At 39.5% G+C, this 12,064-nt stretch overlaps 1 protein-coding gene, 1 long non-coding RNA gene and 1 pseudogene across 7 annotated transcripts in view; 2 read left to right on the top strand and 1 right to left on the bottom strand.

Moving 5' to 3' along the window:
* The window catches only part of TEC (tec protein tyrosine kinase), a 137,965-nt gene that overhangs the window by 58,524 nt on the left and 67,377 nt on the right, over positions 1–12,064 (top strand). The window lies entirely within an intron of this gene.
* The window catches only part of LOC135363589 (uncharacterized), an 85,648-nt gene continuing 77,859 nt past the window's right edge, over positions 4,276–12,064 (bottom strand). The window contains exon 8 of the long non-coding RNA XR_010409391.1: positions 4,276–4,413. This is a non-coding gene — a long non-coding RNA (uncharacterized LOC135363589). The remainder of the gene's footprint in view (positions 4,414–12,064) is intronic.
* On the top strand, positions 8,553–9,119 carry LOC123848591 (eukaryotic translation initiation factor 1-like; annotated as a pseudogene).

The raw sequence follows: 12,064 nt of genomic DNA, 5'->3' as shown, positions 1-12,064 counted from the left end.
GTTGCATCACGACCTACTGGGTTACGAATTCTTAGAATTCTTTGAAGCTACTTCTGTAATTAGTAGTTTCTCGTAAGTGTTTGTTGGTGAAGATAGGTATGATAGCACTTATCCTGAGGGACACTTAAAGAGACCAAATTATATGTGTGGAGGAAGCTTTGGTGGCAAAAGTGTAGATTCTATAGATTTTAGGGGGTGGTGGAGGTTGGGGAAGGGTTGGAGACCTCCACTTGGCCAAGGGTTGGAGTATGAGCAATGTTGGGCAGGGAGTGCCCATTCCATACAGTGGGAGCAGCATGTGCAAAGGCCCTGGGGGTATAAGGGAATTTGGTGTGTTTGTGGAACTGTTCTGTTCTAGAACTATATAGATTTCTGTAACTGACAATTGCCCATACATACAAGGGGATAATTAATTTGTTAGTAATAAAGAAGAATTATATAATTTTATTTTATTTTTTTAGAGTTATACCATTTTAGAGCTTGAAGGTATTATAAAGAATGACCCCCAAGTTTTTCACTTGTGGGAACTGAGGGTAAGGAGATAATCGCTTGAGTTCAGTCAGTAAGCTGATTGCTAAACCTGGACTTAAACTCAGATCTGAATGTTCCTGAGTTAGCCTCTGATTGTACTGCCTTAATTCTGGGAAGGATGTGTTTGGGTTGCTCAAGTAGGTGAGAGCACTTACACAGCTGGTACAATATGGTGATTCATAGAATAGACACCATGTAGTGACTATTTGGGCACCTTTGCTTAAAAACACTGATCACTTCTCTGCCTGTGCAGCTTTGCTCTTGTTGCATGTAATAGTTTCCTTCCTTTTATCTCTACTTCTCCCCTCCCTCCACATATCAGTGATAAGTGTCTTGCCCTTTTAAAATTACTGTTAAATTTATTTGTATTTTTATTATTATAGTCCTTTTTTTTTTCTCATGAACTACGTAATTATCTCCTTGAGGGCAAAGTTTGTTGCCTCATAATTGAAACGTATCACACAATGCCTTGCACCCATTAGGTTCTCAAAAAAGTTTTTGTTGGCAATAATTATGATGGTGGTGGTCAGTTAGTGTTTTGGGGAAGCAGAAAGATCTTTAGAGACATTGTGATAGTTACTTCTCATGCCATTTTGTTTGTTTTTTTTTTTAAAGGAGATGCATTATTAAGTTTAGAAACAAAACTGCATTCTTATTTGATATTTATTAGTGTTATCCTCTGCCCCCAAACTAAAATGTGGACATTATTTGAAACAACTAGAGCCTGAACTGTCAGAAGAAATCACACAGCAATCTGAGAAAGTGAAACTGCACGTCGAGTTGTTTCTGGGTTGTTTAGGACATGCTGTCTTAGCCATTGGTTGATGCTGATCAGGTGCACGTAGAGAATTATCTGCAGAAAGGAGCTTAGAAACACCTGTGTTATCCAGCAGGTGATTCCGACTATTAGGAGAACTCCTCCCATTATTGGCCTTTAGGTTTTGTGAACACACTGTACTTCTGAGATAAAATACTGAAGTTTGCTGATTACTACTTCAGATGATTAAAAACACTCTTATAGTCTTATTACTAAAGCTCATTTACCTTTTTAATCTTTAATCAGAGAATTGTCTGTAATACTTGCATGATTCCACATTACTAAACACCTAAAATGAAAAATTGCACCAAATATAGTTGTTTATTAATAAAATTCAATGAGTAAGTAAAGAGACTTAAATGAAATCTCTAGTAATTTTTAATAGATTGTCGGAAGGGAATTCCCCCTTGCCCCAATTATCCTGTTTATGAGAAAACTTTTTTCCATTCTATCTTTATTCCACGTAACCACATAGATATAGCTAGTCCTTAATTTTACTTGCCACAGCAAAAAAGGAACATGGATAGGTATAATTCCCTGCTCATGAGATTGTAACCAGAATTTTTCTCATTTTAGAGGAATATGTAAATTACATATAGAATTGTATATTTATAAATTATATATAGAATTATATAAGTTATAGAATTTCTAAATCATAAAAAATTATAGATTTATTAAATATATATTAATATGTTATTTATATATTTCCTGGCAGAAGAGAGGCCATAAGTCCATAAATTTTTATTTGTTATGTGGCACTCACATCTCTTGTTTTAGTTTATTCAATATTTGTACCACTAAGGCTTACTGAGTATGTATACTATGCTAGAGATGGAGGAATTAAAAGATGCATGATTCTGGCTTTAAGCTTACAGTCTGGTTAAACTGTAGTTTTACTTTTATGGGTTCATGATGACAGACTTTCTTTTTTTTTTTAAAGATTTTATTTATTTATTTGAAAGAGAGAGACACAGTGAAAGAGGGAACACAAGCAGGGGGAGAGGGAGAGGGAGAAGCAGGCTCCCTGCAGAGCAGGGAGCCCAATGCGGGGCTCGATCCCAGGACCCTGGGATCATGACCTGAGCCGAAGGCAGACGCTTAACTGACTGAGCCATCCAGGTGCCCCAGTGACAGATTTCTATGCTGCATCTACTCTACAGTGGAGCTGGAGTTCTCTCCCTTGTGCTCCACTGTTGTATGCCCTCCTCGCCTGTGACTCTTGAACTTGACTTGCCCTTGGGTTTCCACTTGTAAATGGGGTGGTTGCACATACAGGATTTCAAGATTTCCTTCTGTTCTTCAATTTTACTTAGTTTAGATTTCATGAAAGTACAAGGGTTTTGCATGCATACTTGCAATGCTCCTTTCTCTGTAGTATCTCCGTCAAGTGTATCTGAGATAACCAACACATTTATCCACTATTTATTTTATAAGTGAGGAAACTGGGGGACAAAGTTAGGTCGCCTTCTCTGAATTGACATCCCATTTGACTAGGTGAACCAAGATGTCTTATCTTTCTGGCTAATGTACTATCTGTTAAACCGCATTGTGCTACTGACAGCAAAGGGGGACTTCCTTAAGGGTAACTCTACTGACCACCTGTATACATTGTTTCCTTCCTCCTTCCCTGCTTTGGCTTTATGTATCAGACCTCGGAAAGGGAGTTCTTTTAACATTGTTGGTTTGTGTTTCTTTTTTCCTCACTGGCCCCGTGGGAGGTGGTCCTACCGGTGCAAGTAAATTTGAGTTTGTGGAAGAGAGACCTGCGGGAAGAACATATTTCTGGGAGTCGTTATATGAAAGAGGTTAAAAACGGTTATACTTAGATGGTAACCCTTAAGGACTTCAAAGTGGGTTTGGTAAAATAGTTCATTTCAGAAATACTTGAAATTGTTCTTCACAGAAAAAACTCACAAGTAATTCAATTCAGCATGAATTTATTCACGTTCATAGTCAATCCCAACAGGGGAGACCAGTGTCACAGCTGAAAAGGACACCCTATAAAGCTGCTATAATATTAAGTTTGTTTTTTAACATTTTTTACAAGAATAAAGTAAATAGATTTTTAGGTTAATTCAGCCTGACTAGGATTGATTATAGTACATCATCAAAAGAAATGGTAGAGATTTGAATTTTCTTAGAAAAAGAGGAGTAGCTTTACGCTAAAGATCCAATATATAATTCAGATTTTTTAAAAACAGGGCCATTCCTTTATTTTCAGATGTCACAATCACTTTCTAAGGATAGAGGTTGTGACTGAAATATCTGCTGGAAACAAAACCAACATCCACTGGATGAAATAGTGTGTTTTCTGAGGTTCTGGAATCAGTTATCAGCAATTTTCTGTTCCCTCTTAATTATAGGGAACTTCAGTCATGGCCTACAGCCCATTTCCAAATTAATAGAATTTTTGTGCATTCAAGAGTGAGAGATTAAGACTATGGACTCTGGAACCAGATTACCTGGGTTCAATGTATTACTTTTTAGCTGCATGACTTTGGACAATTTACCTAACCTCTACGCCTCATTTTCCTCATTTTCAAACTGGGGAGAAAGTAGTACGTCCCTCACAGGTTTTGATGAGGAGTGAATGGATCACTGTATGTGAAGTGGTCAGAATAGCTCCTTGCATACAGTAAGTGCCATATGATCACCAGTGGTTGCTGTAATAGCTGTACACAGGAGGTACGTTGCATGGTCACCCACTTTTGTCCTTTTTTGTGTTTCAGGGTTTTTGCTCTTGCATCTGGCTTTTCCCAGATCTAGACATTGTTGCAATAAGCATAGCTGTGTCATTCTCCTAGTATCGCAGGGGATCCATCCTCTGTTGCTTGCAGTCAGTTGCATTCTGGGGTTGTGGTAACTGGCGGAAATGTGTACCTCAGAGTAGGGCAGTTTCACGTTCCTGGCATCTCTGAGCCGGTGCTGTTAGAACTCTCATTGGGGATCCTCTGCTGTGAATGTTTTCCTCTGACATTTGTCCGTGGGGCACGTGGCAGGGTACTGGTTGTGGGAAATGGGCTGTTCCATCAGTCTGGCATTCTCATACACGAGAGGTGGATCTACTATGAAGTGAAAGAATAGTAAGCATTAGAGACTTAATTCCAGAGCCCTTTCTCAGGTTCCTGGAAGGACCCTCACAGTTTTGTGTTTCTAATTTTGCACTTAAAAAAAAAAGTCTTCTTCTTAAAGTGTATAAGCTGCAGGCCATTCAAAACCTGGATCTCTTTCTGTGGAGCACAGAAGACTTGATTTGTTCTAATATCTGACAATATCTATAAATTCTGCCAGAGAGATACACACAGGCATCTCTGCTGTACAATAGCTAAGAAACAAGCACATTTCTAATTGGCTTATGTTCTTAAAAGTCGTCCTTTCAAGAGCAGAGTGATATATGTCTACTTCTGTTGTATTTCTCTTTAATACTTGTTTTTAAAAGTACCATACTTTTCATGTTAAACGAATTCCCGAGTGTTTTATGGTTAGAGTTACTCTTGTGAATAGGTTTTCATAGTATGTTTGTTTTAATTAGGTATTGTTAATATATAATCATGCTCTTGATCTTTATAAATCTATTGTGTAACCGACCAGTATACTAGGCTATTTCTAAATATGACATAGAGGCACAACTTTCTCTTATCAACTTTGCTATAAAAGGGTTGTTTTCTGTTAAATTTAATTCAAATAATGAGAAGAAAACAATTTTTATTTATTTATTTATTTTTTAAAAGATTTTATTTATTTGACAGAGAGAGACACAGCGAGAGAGGGAACACAAGCAGGGGGAGTGGGGGAGGGAGAAACAGGCCTCCCGCCAAGCAGGGAGCCCGATGCAGGGCTCGATCCCAGCTTGGGATCATGACCTGAGCTGAAGGCAGATGCTTAACGACTGAGCCACCCAGGCGCCCCAGAAGAAAACAATTTTTAAAAAGTTAACAAAAATAAAAGCATTTTATTTTATTATTTTTTTTTAAAGATTTTTTTTTTAAATTTATTTTTTAGAGAGCGAGCGAGAGAGGAACAGCATGAGAGGGGAGAGGGTCAGAGGGAGAAGCAGGCTTCCCGCTGAGCCGGGAGCCCGATGTGGGACTTGATCCCAGGACCCTGGGATCATGACCTGAGCCGAAGGCAGACGCTTAACCATCTGAGCCACCCAGGCACCCAAATAAAAGCATTTTAAATTCAAAGTAGGAATATACAAAAGAGTGGGGTTAAATATTTCTTTGCTGAGCAAGTTATGAACTGTGTGCTGGAGGGAAGTATTCATGGGGGATGGTAGAAGAACATACATAACCAGTAACAGTGAACCTTCTGAATCGACTGAAATATAAAATTTAAAAGCAGAGAAATCTAGATTTGTAATTTATAGTCACTACCAATTGGTGGGATAATAAGGTTCAAACCCAGGCCATTTGACTTGGAAGTTCCCTAGACACCTCTACCTTACTTTTCTAGCCGGAAAAAAAAAAAAAATTTCTTTTTACTTGAATCAATTAATTTAACAAAAATATTTTAAGTGCCTATTTTGTGGCAGATACTGTTCTAGGCTCTGAGGACACAAAAAAGTATATAAAGCAAATGTCCTGTTCTCATGGACTTACATTTTAGAGAAAGACAGCATACAGATAAGCCAATACACATCTCCCACCTTGATGAAAAGCAAAGCAGGATGGGAGGGGTGAGGCCTTGCATGCTTGTTTGTTTTTTTGGTTTGTCTGCTTGCTTTTAGGGGTTTTTTTGGTGGGTGGTGGGGGTGGGGAATGGAGATCTTAAGAAGAACGAGGCAGGCCATCTGGAAACCTTGGGCGAGGGGAAGCCAGGAATGCAAGGCCTCAAGAGGGGCAGCAGGTGCTTCCTTATCAAGGAACAGTAGAGAGGCCCATGGGCCGAAATGGAAGGGGGAAGGGCTGGAGTGGGGTATGGTTGGGGGACGAGGCCAGAGACCTGGGCAAGATCACGCATGGATGGCTTTGTGGGCCATGGAAAAGACTTTCGATTTTTTTTTTTTTTTAATGTGATAGGAAGATTTTAGTGGGTTATAAGTGGGCAGTCACAAAATTTGGCTTTTGCACATCAAGACACTGGGGCACAGTGGAACATGAAATGGCAGGGAGAAGGTTGAAAGTTCAGTTTTGGCTCTGCTAACCAGTTTGACCTTGGGGAGGTCATTAATCCAGTCAGTGCCCCCGTTTCTACCTAAAAGGAGGAAATTGGATTTATATGAATAATTCACCAGAATCTTTTTCATGGCCACATATGATTCTTAGATCTTAAAATAGTTATTAAATGTCCACATATATTGGCAGTGGTTGTTGACTGTAGGGAATAGGAGACCCTCCCCTCCTTGCTTTCTGCTCAAACTTTGGAACTTCCCTGTTCTCAGCCCTGAGCCTCACCCCTGCCTCTGAGCAGCCATGTTCTGGTGTGTGGATAGTGGTGTTTCACTGCTTTTTCAACCTGCATTTCTTTGATTACTATAGAGGATGAGCAAGTCTGCATATTTTCGGTGTCCATTGGCATTTACTCCCTGTTGAAGTGCCCATTTAGATATTTTTCCTCCTTTTTTCAAAAAAATATTTTATTTATTTGTCAGAGAGAGATTGAGAGCCGGAGCGGGGGGAGCAGCAGAGGGAGAAGCAGGCTCCCTGCCAAGCAAGGAACCTGATGTGGAACTCGATCCCAGGACCCTGGGATCATGACCGACTTAACCGACTGAACCACCCAGGCATCCCCCTCCTTTTCTCAATTAGGTTTTTTACCCTTTCTTGTTTATTTTTAAAAGCTATAACATAGCCTGGGTGGCTCAGTCGGTTAATGGTCTGCTTTCGGCTCAGGTCATGATCCTGGGGTCCTGGGATTGAGCCCCACATTGGGCTCCCTGCTCTCTCTCCCACTCCCCCTGCTTGTGTTCCCTCTCTCGCTGTGTCTCTCTCTGTCAAATAAATAAATAAAATCTTAAAAAAAAAAAAAGATATAACATATGTGTTCTGAATCAAACTCCTTGTTCATATATGCTTTGCAGATACTTGTTTGTACTTTGTGGCTTGTTTTTTAATTCTCCTAATGCTTTTTGTTTGTTTGTTTATTGTGGTAAAATACAGATAAAACTTACCATTGTAACCATGTTATTTTATTTATTTTATTTTTTAAAAGATTTTATTTATTTATTTGACAGAGAGAGAGACAGCGAGAGAGGGAACACGAGCAGGGGGAGTGGGTGAGGGAGAAGCAGGCTTCCCACTGAGCAGGGAGCCCGATGCGGGGCTCGATCCCAGGACCCTGGGATGATGACCTGAGCCGAAGGCAGACGCTTAACGACTGAGCCACCCAGGCGCCCCCCATTGTAACCATTTTAAACTGTACAGTTCAGTGGCAGTAAGTGCAGTGATCATGTTGTGCTATAATCACCACTCTCTAGTTCCAAAGCTTTTCCTCACCCCAAACAGAAACCTTGAGAAAGTCCTGTGTGCACATTGAGAAGAATGTGTATTCTGGTGCTTTTGGATGGAATGTTCTGTAAATATCTGTTAAGTCCGGGATGCCTGGGTGGCTGAGTCAGTTAAGCATCTGCCTTCGGCTCAGGTCATCATCCCAGGGTCTGGGAGCCTGCTTCTCCCTCTGCCTGCCGCTCCCCCTGCTTGTGCTCTCTCTCTCTCTCTTTTTCTTTCTCTCTCTGACAAATTAAAAAAAAAATCTGTTAAGTTCATCTGGGCTAACGTGTCATTTAAGGCTGATATTTGCTTATTGATTTTCTGTCTGGATGCTCTATTCATTGATGCAAGTGGGGGTATTAAAGACCCCTAGTATTACTGTGTTTCTGTTTATTTCTACCTTTAAGTCTGTTAATATTTGCTTTATATATTTAGGTGCTCCTATGTTGGGTGCATGAATATTTACAAATGTTATTCCTCTTGTTGGAATGACCCCTTTATTATTATGTAATGCCATTCTTTGATTCTTATTACAATCTTTGTTTTAAAGTCTATTTTTTCTGAAGTAAGTATAGCTACCCTAACATTCCTTTGGTTTCCATTTGCATGTAACATCTTTTTCCATCCCTTCACTTTCAGTCTGTTTGTGTCTTTACATCTAGAATGAGTCTCTTGGCCCCAGTCACTGAACCACTTCTGAGGACTCAGTGGTCTCTCCTTTAAGTCCCCTTGCTTCCTGATGCTCCTTTCCCCGTGCCTACCTTCTCCCACCACTGCCTTCTGCAGGCCATTTCCACCCAGGAAAAGGAATCGTATCTTATGTCTGCTGTCGGGAAACTCCACTCTTTCAACCCATTTGCTGATGCAAGTAAGGGTAATGATCTGCTTCCTGCTGGCACTGAGGATTATATCCATATAAGAATCAACAGAGAACCAGCAGGAAGACCCTTACTGCTGTCCAACAGATTGCTGATGATTATGATAAAAAGAAGCTGTGAAGGCGTTTAAGAAGAAATTTGTTTGTAATGGTACTGTAATTGTATATCCAGAGTATGGAGAAGTAATTCAGCTACAGGGTGACCAGTGCAAGAACATATGCCAATTCAGAGAGATTGGAATGGCTGAGGATGACCAGCTAGAGGTTCATGGTTTTAAGTGCTTTTGGCTCACTGAAGCTTAAGTGAGGATTTCCTTGAAATAAGTAGAATTTCCCTTCTGTCTCTTGTTACAAGTTTAAAAACCTCACAGCTTGTATGATGTAACCATTTGGGATCTGCTTTTAATTGGACTAGTGTAACTCCTTCATGCAATAAACTGAAAAGAGCCAAAAGAAAAAAAAATGTCTCTTATAGGCAGCATATAGGTAGGTCTTGTTTTTTTTTTTTAATACATATAGCCACTCAGTGTCTTTTGATTGGAGAATTTAGTTCATTTACATTTGAAGTAATTATTGATAGGTATGTATTTATTGCCATTTTATTAATTGTTTTCTGGCTGTTTTTGTAGTTCCTTTTCTGTTCCCTTTTTTTCTCTCATTCTGTCATTTGATGACTTTCTTTAATGGTATATTTATGTTCCTTTGTCTCTATCTTTTTTGTATTTACTATAGGTTTTTGCATTGTGATTATCATGAGATGTACATATAACAACTTATATATTTTAAGTTGATAACAACTTAAGTTTGATCACATTCTAAAACTCTACATTTTTAGTCTTCCCCCATGCTTTATGTTTTTTTTTTTTTTTTTTTTTTGCGAGAGAGAGAATGAGAGACAGCGTGAGAGAGAGGAGGGTCAGAGGGAGAAGCAGACTCTCTGCTGAGCAGGGAGCCCGATGTGGGACTCGATCCTGGGACTCCAGGATCATGACCTGAGCCGAAGGCAGTCGCTTAACCAACTGAGCCACCCAGGTGCCCCCCATGCTTTATGTTTTTGATGTCACATTTTACTCTTTTAATCTTATGTATCTCTTACTAATAATTGTAATCATACTTATTTTTACTACTCTTGTCTTTTACTCTTCATACTACATTTGTAAGTGATTAACCCACTACGTTTACTGTATATTTACCTTTCCAGTGAGATTTATTCTTTCATGTTTTCTTGTTCCTAATTAGTACCCTTTCTTTTCCATTCAAAGGTGTTCCTTTAATATTTCTTTTTTTTTTTTTGAAGATTTTATTTATTTATTTGAGAGAGAGAGAGCATGAGAGAGGGGAGGTCAGAGGGAGAAGCAGACTCCCTGCTGAGCAGGGAGCTTGATGCGGGACTCGATCCTGGGACTCCAGAATCATGACCTGATCCGAAGGCAGTCACTTAACCAACTGAGCCACCCAGGTGCCCACCTTTAACATTTCTTGTAAGGCCATGGGGCACCTGGGTGGCTTAGTCGGTTGACCAGCTTGATTTCACCTCTTGATTTCACCTCAGATCGTGGTATCAGGTTCCTGGGATCAAGCCCCATGTTGGGGTGTGCACTCAGTGGGGAGTCTGCTTGGGATTCTCTCTCTCCCTCTTCCTCTACCCCTCCCCCTGCTCTCTCTTTCTCTCAAATAAATAATTAAATGTTAAAAAAAAACCCCACATTTCTTGTAAGGCCTGTTTAGTGGTGATGAACTTGTTTGGCTTTTCTTATGTGAAAAACTCTATCTCTCCTTTAATTCTGAATAACTTTGTTGGGTAGTATATTCTTGGTTGGACATTTTTTTCTTTCAGCTCTCTGATTTTATTGTGCCACTCTCTTATGGACTGTAAAGTTTCTGCTGAAAAATCTGATAGTCTCATTGGACTTCCCTTGTATTTTTTTTTTCTTGCTGCTTTTAGATTCTTTCCTTGTCTTTAACTTTTGATATTTTAATTATAATGTATCTTGGTTTGGGTCTCTTTGGGTACATCTTATTGAACTCTAGTCTTCCTGGCTCTCGATACCTGTTTCACTTCCCATTCAGCCATTATTTCTTTAAATAAGATTCTGCCCCTTTCTCTCTCTCTTCTCCTTCTGGGATCCCTATAATGTGAATGTTAGTCTGTTTGATATTGTTCCATAAGTCCCTTGAGCTATCTTCACTTTATTTAAATTCTTTTTTCTTTTGGCTGCTCTGATAGGGTGACTTCTACTGCCTTGTCTGAGTTCACTAATGTTTTCTTCTGCTTCATCTAGTCTGCTGTTGAACCCCTCTAGTGCATTTCTCAGTTCAGTTATTGTATTCTTCAGCTCTATGACTTCCACTTGATATTTTTGTATATTTCTTTTTTTTTTTAAGATTTTTATTTTTTTATTTTTTGACAGAGAGAGCGAGACAGCGAGAGAGGGAAGACAAGCAGGGGAGTGGGAGAGGGAGAAGCAGGTTTCCCTGCTGAGCAAGGAACCTGATGTGGGGCTTGATCCCAGGACTCTGGGATCATGACCTGAGCCAAAGGCAGACGCTAAATGGCTGAGCCACCCAGGCGCCCCTTTTTGTATATTTCTTATCTCTTTGTTGAAGTTCTCACTGGGTTCATCCATTCTTCTCCCAGCTCAGTGGGCATCTTTATAACCATTACTTTGAATTCTTTATCAGGTAAATTACTTATCTCTATTTTATTAAGGCTTTTTTTTTAGGTTTTATCTTATTCTTTAACTGGGAACATATTCCTCTGTTTCTTTATTTTTCTTGACTCTCTGTTTTGGTTTCTATGCAGTAGGTGAAACACCACCTTTCCCAGGTCTAAAGGAGTGGTCTCATGTAGGACATGCACTTTGTCATTCAACCTTGCCCTAGATCTTGTTTGTGCTTGCCCAAGCAGCCTATTATATTTTTAATAGCTCCCAGTAGTTGAGGGTGTGCCAAGACCTGTCACTATCCCACAGGGGAAGAGGATCTCAGCACCTAGATTTAGGCTGATTGGAAGCCAGACCCATAGACAATAGCTTTTAAAAGTATGCAAATATACACAGTCCTATTGGACCACGAGCATAAGCCCCACTGGCCACCAGAGACAGGCTATCTGGAGGTGTCCTTTGGGCAGCAGTTGCAAAAATGGGGGCTCCACATGAGTATGTAATTTATTTTCTTGGAGAAGTTTTTTTCTGGGATAGATCATGTGGTAGAAACAAGTCTAAATAAATTTAAGAGAATTAAAATCATATCAAGCATCTTTTCTGATCACAGTGGTATGAAAGTAGTAATCAGTTATGTGAAGAAAACTGGAAAATTCACAAATATTAGGAGATTAAACAACATGCTCCTGATCTACCAATGGGTCAAACAAGAAATCAAAAGAGAAATAAAAAAATACATTTAGGC

The sequence above is a fragment of the Mirounga angustirostris genome, unplaced genomic scaffold (assembly GCF_029215605.1).
Source record: "Mirounga angustirostris isolate CCGP_5_RB_7025 unplaced genomic scaffold, mMirAng1.0.hap1 SCAF_2, whole genome shotgun sequence".
NCBI lineage: Eukaryota > Metazoa > Chordata > Mammalia > Carnivora > Phocidae > Mirounga > Mirounga angustirostris.
Note: the sequence above shows the minus strand (reverse complement) of the source record. Positions and strands in the feature narration are given on the sequence as shown.